This window comes from Cryptomeria japonica, chromosome 11 (genome assembly GCF_030272615.1).
Source record: "Cryptomeria japonica chromosome 11, Sugi_1.0, whole genome shotgun sequence".
Classification (NCBI taxonomy): Eukaryota; Viridiplantae; Streptophyta; class Pinopsida; order Cupressales; family Cupressaceae; genus Cryptomeria; species Cryptomeria japonica.
This window is the reverse complement of record NC_081415.1, coordinates 544,059,934-544,068,846: the sequence shown is the minus strand read 5'-3', so window position 1 is coordinate 544,068,846 and position 8,913 is coordinate 544,059,934. Positions and strand designations below refer to the sequence as shown.

General features: G+C 35.5%; 2 pseudogenes; both read right to left on the bottom strand.

Annotated features, from left to right (window-relative positions):
- Nucleotides 1-324: 324 nt before the first annotated feature.
- Nucleotides 325-5,861, bottom strand: LOC131041697 (plasma membrane ATPase-like; annotated as a pseudogene).
- Nucleotides 5,862-6,320: 459 nt separating this feature from the next.
- On the bottom strand, nucleotides 6,321-7,557 carry LOC131860312 (cytochrome c oxidase subunit 3-like; annotated as a pseudogene).
- Nucleotides 7,558-8,913: the final 1,356 nt, after the last annotated feature.

The window sequence follows — 8,913 nt, the reverse complement described above, 5'->3', positions numbered from 1 at the left end:
ATGATCATTTACAGGCTCACTAGGGTTTTCAACATGAGACTTCTTTCATGGTTGTTGGTGAATACCATTGCAGTTGCCCTTTCAAATAATAGGGCAAGATACCCAAGTAAATTATATAACTATTTTAGTAGGAGGGGGATCCCTATTCTTGAAGATTCTATACGTAACATGCCTCCAACTAGAATTGCCAAACTATATGCCATTTTTCAATCAGTTGGGAAAAAAATTTCCCCCCTACTATTTTATGGGCATGCACAAGCAACATGAATCTGACCTATTATTCTATTATGACCCTCCAATTCTAGTGCTTTAGAATAGTAACCCCTACCCCCTACTATTATGTCGGGGAAGGGGAAGGATCTTCTACATAGTGAATGCAGAGGGTTATATATAATTTAGGTGAATGTAGAGGGATACTATTGTATTGTTGATGCATGCAAAGGGTATGTATATTGCTAGTTCAGAGGGCTTCTATGGATCCTACCCCTACCCCTACTATTTTAAGGTAAGGGGCCCTACTATTCTATTATCTGGTTCAAAGGGTATGTATATTTCTAGTGCATGCAGAGGGTTGCTATGGCCCCTACCCCTACCCCTACTATTATAAGGGTAATGGGAAGGGCCTATGAATAGGGAGGGTTTCTATGGGCCCTCCCCCTCCGCCTACTATTATAAGGGTAAGGAGAAGGGCTTGTGAATAGGGAGGTTACTATAGAAGTCAGGATGGTATATACCATTGTTGGTTCATGCAGAGGGTATTTATATTGCTAGTGCATGTAGAGAATTTTTATTGTAGGGGCCCACCCCTCAATGTGCATTCATAAGGAATTATAGTTGTTCAATTCTCACCCTACTTCAACAACTAGCCATAGAATACTAGGCCCCCCCCACCCTGTAGAGGGGATATATTTCCCACCCTCACTATAGATAGGGTGGATAGGGAAAGGGGCCAAACAAAAACTATAGTTGCTTACGACTTATATCCGCTTCACCAATGTAGGCCACTAGGGGATCCCACTTAGTCACATCAACCCCAGAACTTGGGGATACTTAGGGATTTGCTGCAGGCCCACCTTGGTATACCAATAGTTTCTTCCACCTAGCCCAGGAGAGACCCCTTATTTCCCCCTCCCTAGGGGGTTCCCCCCACGCAGACACACCAGGTACTATTTCCCTGATGCCCTATCCACCCCCTAGGCCTATCTATAGTAGGGGCAGGCTACCCAACACTATAGCTAGAATTCTTGGGGGGGATTCTAATTGGGGGGGGGAGTTGTGGCTACTATGCATGTAGAGGACCCCATAGGGGCTATAGAGAGGGGACTTCCCTCTGCCCCTACTTTATCCTTATCCTCCCATCCATCCCTCCATGCAAGGGTAGGGGGCCTCTACCTCCTCCCACCCACCCCTGTAGGGGTAGGGGGTGGGGGGAGGTCGAGAGAATAACCTAATGATTGACCTTTGGGCTATTCCATTCATGGTGGAATAAGCGAGATAGAAATGGGAAAACATCTTTCATTACAATTAAAAAGAACAATTCCAAAAGGATGAAAATCCAATTTCAGGTCATTCCCAGGTGAACATGATCTACCATAATCTCTTTGATCCCTACATGAATATGCCAGAATGAATATATATCGAGTAGCAAAGTGAGATAAACTTTGTCTGATATGATCATCAAAGGGAGTAGGGAAGCAACAACCAAAAGGCTTCCTTTTCTATCTTGGGTTATCTCTGTCCCCAATCTAAAGAGTTCATATCCCAATCCACACCTATCTATAATGCATCCTCTCCTCATCAATAAGCTCTCATTTCCCAATCCACCCCTATCTATAATGCATCCCTTCGTAGTGTTGGTTCCCAAAACCATAGATTGGAAAACTTAAGGATTTACCAAATCCTCAAGCAATCGAATCATCCTTGGCAAACAAACAGGGATAGTTAAAGACTAAATCCCTCTGCATTTCAAGCTCCACTAAACCTAGGTGAGTGTATCTCATAGTCTCAAACACAAAATAGATTATTTAAACTGGATTTAAACCTTTTAGCAAATTACAAACTAGCAAATTGTTGTCTGTAATTATGCTTTATTGTGTGCTTTAAATAAATGCCCTTGAAAAGAAATGATTGTGAATGTATATTGAGAATGAGATTGCTTTCAGGACCTAAAAGACATATGCATAGATCAGTTCATATAGGATTTGGAAGAATGTTTTTCTATCAAGGACCTTGAATGCATACAGATCAAAACCTTAAAAAATCAATAACAGACCAGTGCCTTTATCCAGGGATATATATATGACACTTTGTGGACAGAATATCTTATCAACTCAAGAGACAATTTCTCATCAACTATGAAGGTTCAGGATGTGTTACACACACGATAAAAACTCAATCTTTCACTTAATGCAACAACATGTGATTCACATCATAGCAAATCTATACACAGATTTATCAAGAGGACAAAGATAATCATCAACACAAAAGTGTGCACAATATTTGGAAAAGAAACAACGAACCTTGTATGTTAACCTTCAGGAAATAATTGCATACATAAGCTGCACTTGCAGATACTTCATTACAAATTACTTGCACAAAATGGTACGTCTTCTTCCTATAGACTTCCCTAGTACAAACGACTTTCAATCCTTACAGTAGCATGATGTTCTATGAAAATATCTCCTTCCTCTATAAAATTGACTCCCTCTAAATATATGAATCAAAAGGCACATATGAAAGGACACACCCTTTCATATGCATGAGGGAGTTATAGACAGTTGCATTCCCAAAGGACACACCCTTTGGTTTACAAAGATAATTACAAGAAAACCCTAAAATATTCATACTAATGATGCTTTAATAATGTATCTCTTATTTTTTGCCTTGATACAATTCCTCGGCAAATAGTCATCATCTTCTCAATATCTCCTGCACATTAGACAAACCAATCAAATCCCTTTGATTTGACCATTAACTATATCTTACCTTTGATTAGGTAATAATCCTTTATGTAAAATACTTGTTTTAGGATAATTCACTTAAATCAAAGTATTTTATACTTGTAATAATTTTCCCTAATAGTAGTTCTCATTAAATAACATAAGGTAAAAGATTTTATATAGCAAATAAAAGCATATACTTCCCTGTGTAAAAATAATATCCATGGAAAAACTTTTAATACTCTTTTCACCTTTTAGGGCAATATAAAATAGGTTGGAAATATTTTATCACATGGACACACCCTTGCAAATACAAATCAAACCATTAAATACATGATATGAATAATATACCCTAATAAAAATATTTAATTTATACACATAAAGCAAAAAATATGCATATGAAAGGATTGCATTATAGCATTAATATTCATCTTTAATAAATGCAATTTCATCACTTTGTTTGTGGTAAAAGTACATTTTCTCAAAATAACAATAATTACACTTCAATGCTTAAAAACATTATAATTATTTACCCTAATGTAAAAAGTGTTCAATTCAATAATTAGGGTAAACATATTTATAGAAGAGAAAATCATTTATTCGATAATTATGTATAATTCATTTCTTTTACTATATGTCAAAAGGAATTTATAAATAAACTGCAATTACTTCCTTTGACCAAGACTTTGCCTTATCAAAAACAATACAATATAGAAAAATGAAATAAGGATTTTCCCCTTTTGGTAAAAGTGTATCCTATTGTAATCAATAATATTCACATTATGCTTTTTGAAAAATAAAAAATATTTACCCTAATATAAATGATTCAATGAATTTTAAAGGGTAAAATATATAATAAAATGATTTAATTATTTTACAATACAACACCGTGATAAAATATCCTGCACACAAATTAAACCAATCAAATTCATTGATAAACCATATATCACTCTTGATTAGGTTTTGCTTTTCTAAGATTAATAATCCCCTTTTTTTATATAAATACTTTTTAAAGATAATCCATTTGCATCTAAGTATTTTAAACCTTTGAAAAAATATTACTTATAAAAGAAGACGTTCATCCTTTGGCTTTAATATTCAAAAATAATAAATTTCACCCTAATGTATATATTTTAATTTTAATGAATTAGGATAAAAAAGATCATTCAAATGAAAATGATATAAGATGACATGCTAAATATTTAAAGGTCACTCAAGTCAAGTATGTCAAATGCATTTTTCTTTTTTGACAAAATGAACACCGTAGTACTATCTGAAAAGTAATAAATAATATTAAATTATTATTTACATCAAAATATAATAAATAGAGTTACTTTCCAGAATGCCTCTACAAATGATAAAGCTATATCCCAAATCATAATATCAGAATGTTATATTAAATTTAGGTAAGAAATACTTCCTGTTGTCATAATTCCCTTCTTGACAAAATATATTTCTTTATACTCTCTAGAAGGCAATAACATTGAAGCATTATCATGACTATATCATATGTTATAAATAAATTTTCCTCAAAATACTTTTGCAAATAATAAACATTATATCCAAAATAGAATATCAAAACATTATGATTGGATAAGGAATACTCCCTCAAAAAATCTATTTACTCCTGCTTGTAACATCTTCCACTTGATTTCCATCGGTGTAGCTTTCCAATGTCGAGGTAGAACATTTTTAATTATGTCGATAGCTCGATGACATAAGTCTTCCTCATCGGCTCATCGAGGTAAGTATTTTATTGCTCTACCGATCACCCGATGCCTTTTTCTTTTGTTATTTTATCGGTATAATTCACACCAATATCCCCACATGCTCTTTTATCTTCATCGGGGGTTGGAATAGCCTTTTTCTATTCCTCCTGAAGTCCCAATGTTACTCCGACAAATTTACATGGGTCTCCTGCACTCTCATTACTATTTTCTGGAACTTGTTGTCTAGCCATAGCAAGGGATCTCAGCCCACGATCTGTAAACTTATCCATGATGCCATGCACCTTACTTCTCAGAGCTTCTCGACTGTTGTAGAGATCAAGAATCTGCTTAGGAGCTCCTTTACTGGCTCGATGCCAATTTCCTTCATAACCAATATTAGTGAATGCTATATGCTTGTCTACTGGGTTAAATGTTAGGAAATGGACTTCCCTGATGCCTGCTCGAGCCTCCTTAGGATCTGCTAGCATTCCCACCATAGTTGCATCAATGGAATCTTGATTCTTTGTTCTCGAAGCTCTAGCAACCAGAAGTAACACATAATCTCTGACCACTCCAACGAGAAATGCCTCGAATAGACTTTTATCAATGCTCAACTTATTGAGAGTCAGTGTTCCAGTTTTATCATTTCAAAGGACATTCATTGTAGCCATCTCTTCAATGGTAGTCATTCTATTTGTGATACCCCCCTGTTGTGAGAGCTTGTATGAGCTGATGGCCATAGTTATAGACAAAACCGTGGGCATTGGAATTCCCCCCATCAGTAGCACCAACAAATTGTTAATCCTAACTCTGTTATTTCCAAAGAAAGTGTGGACTCCAGTGGCAATAATAACTGCCTCAATCTCTCACTGTTTGCATGTAGAGCCAAAGTATACATCCCCGAGATTCTTAGTTACTGGGAGAGATTCTCCTGTTAGAGAAGACTGATCAATCTTTAAAGGGTCTCCTTCATGCAACCTAGCAAGCAGGAATGATATCTCCCAAATTAATGCTAATTATATCCCCAGGAACAAGGATAGAAGCATCTTCATCTTGCCATCTGCCATCCCTAAGCACCTTGGTCTTGGGAGCTAAATGTGCCATTAGAGCAGCAACATAATTGCCTACATTATTTGTGCTAATAATGGTTTCCCTATCGGGGATTGGGAGGGATCTCAAATGCCTATGTTGATACCCGATGGGTTTCACCCATCGGGCCCCACCTTACACTTTAAAAGATTAAACAAATTTACCTCTAGAAATAAAACTCCTTGGTTGATTGAAAACGTGCCTCAAAAGATGCTTGTAGATTTTTAAATCAATTTATTGAAATGATTTCAAAAGATATTGGCATTTTATTCAGTAGGATAAAATGATTTTAAATAAAATTGAAACCCCATAATACATAATAAACCTTTTTTATTTTTTCGTGATACAAAACCTTTTTAGCTCCTTCTGCACGTAACACAAACTTGAAATAGTGTTGGCATCATATAGTTTCACAATACAAATAATTTAAAAACAATAATATTAATTGGAGGACAAGTATAATATTAACATTAAATATTTTCAATTAATATTATACTTAAGAAAAATAATTATAAGATACAAATAAAACGACTTTCATGTAAAAATGTAAAATCCAAAAATAGGGATTCAAGATGTAATTCGTTTAGCATGATACTCCTGCAAAAAGGAATTCGTTAGTCTTTTACTATGATCACTTGATAAAACTTTTGAAATTGTATACTACAAATTTGAAGAAATTGCATTTAGATTTACTTTAGACAGCATATCAAATAATCTCATATGAATCCTAAATTTGAAACGTAGGTCCTCAGATATACATGAAATACAAAAGAATAATTAATTTGACCTGATAGTGTTGAGATGAAAAAGAATTATGGTTCAAAAAGGTATACCTAGCTTGATTGTGGAATTTTTGAAACATATACATACCTTGAGCTAACCTCTTGATGGATGCACCAGACTTGGTCTCTAAAAGTTAGAATTGGATGAACCTACCTGATTATAAATGTTATACATGATTGAACATATAAATCCATTTTTTAGCATGAATCTAGAATTCTAAAATTTGAAAATTTTAGGGTTCCAACACATAGACCTTCCCACCAATGGATAGAGACAAATGGGAATGACTGAACCACATCTATGAAATGCCAGTACCATGCAGCTACTTCAAAGCCAACATGATGCCCCTTGGTCAAATGACCCAGATATTGGTGAATACAACATATGATTGGGAAAAGTGTCCCTATAATCACATGAAAACCATGAAACCCAGTTGTTGAGAAGGACATAGGACCGTGAATACCATCTAAGATAGTGAAAGGTACTTGAGAATAATCCATTCCTTGGAACCCACTGAGTACTAGAGCCAGTGAAATGGTGGCTACTAAAGCGTAAACTAATTGTCACTCCTTCCCCATAAGTATAGCATGATGAGCCCAAGTTATGGCAGCTCCAGATGAAAGGGGAATATGCATATTAGGAGAAGGTATTTCTCAAGGATTCAAAACCCCAATCCCTTTTGGGGGCCATATACCTCCAATTTCTACCACAGGTGCCAAAGGGAAATGGAAAAAATCCTGGAAGAAAGCGAAGGGGGACATGACCTCCGATATGATGATTGGAATAAAACCATATCGAAGTCCGAATTATATGACTTTGGTGTGATGTCCCTCCAATGTGGATTCACGTATCACATTGTGCCAATGTATAGACATGGTATATAGGAAGAAGATCAAGCCCAAACTGAGGAGTATTGAACCCCCCATGAATGAGTGCATGTACATAGCACCTCCAACTGTAGTTGCCAAAGCTCTGAGTGAAACCAAAATAGGCCATGGACTTGGATCTACCAAGTGATGAGACTACCTCTGAGTCATAAACAACTCCACTCCATTCTATTTCTTCGAGTATTGTCAACCCACCCCACCCTTAACTTGATATGGGATAGTTCTGTGTATGGGGCAATTAATTAGCTAGCTACAATAAACAATTAATAAGCTTGCTACAATAAGGGGGCATAGTTATCACCCTGTAGAATAATTAAACACCTTCGACTACCTTAGAATAGTAGAAGCCCTCCTACTATATCCTCCACCATAGAATATAGTAGGGGCCCACCCCTGCTTTAGCCCTGAAAAAAGGTGGGAGGGCGAATTGTTCGGCTATGCAGGGGGTAGGTGGGAATTAATTTTTCAATGATAATATAACCCCCCACCCTATTTCCCCACTCACGAATAGTAGGGGCCCTATGAATGCATACTTCCATTATTCTGCAAGGTGATAAATGTTGGAGATTATAGGAAAGGGTGTGCATTCATAGTTCCCTAGCCGTTGGAACTATGAATAAAACATTTCAGTGTAACACCTGAGAGTTAATCAACCAATAATTATGGAGAAGAGAAATGGAAGCCTTGTTACATCAATTGAGAGAGTTTAATTATATTTCATTCATTATTAAATTGATTTAGTATTATTTTAGTCATTTAGGAGTTAATTTTAGTTAGATTTAGAGTTGTGATTTGCTCTTTTACATATGATTTCCTTGATGATTAATTTACCCCTAAGAAACAAGGGTGTTGCACTAAAATTCTTGCATAAGATAGACAATTATTTTGAAGACTATGATTCTAGCTTGAAATGAGAAAATGATGTTGCTTATATAGATTTTCAACACAAGAATACAACCTAAAGAGAAATAATTGTCTATCTTATGCAGGAATTTCAGTGCAACACCTCAGAGCCAATCAACCAACAATTATGGAGAAGATCAATGGAAGCCTTGTTACATTAATTGAGGGAGTTCAATTAGATTTAATTCATTATTCAATTGATTTAGCATTATTTCATTATCATTTAGGAGTTAATTTTAATTAGATTTAGAGTTGTGATTTGCTCTTTTACATTTGATTATCTTGACAATTAATTTATCCCTAAGAAACAATAGTGATACCAACGTGAATTCAACTCACAAGCCATTGGTACTCCACAAGTAACTACATCAGTATCAACAAGATTTATAACTAGTAACCAAGGGATACAACATGGACATACCAATCCCTTTGGGTCTACTTAGGCTAACACAATGCCTTAGTTTACCTACTTCACAACACATAGTAGTGGTTTCCATATAGTGCAAAGTCAAGCATCTTCAAAAACACCGGTATACACCATCTCTTCACCATATGTCATAAACATATATGATTAGGCATACCCTTGACAAAAATAGAAGTTTT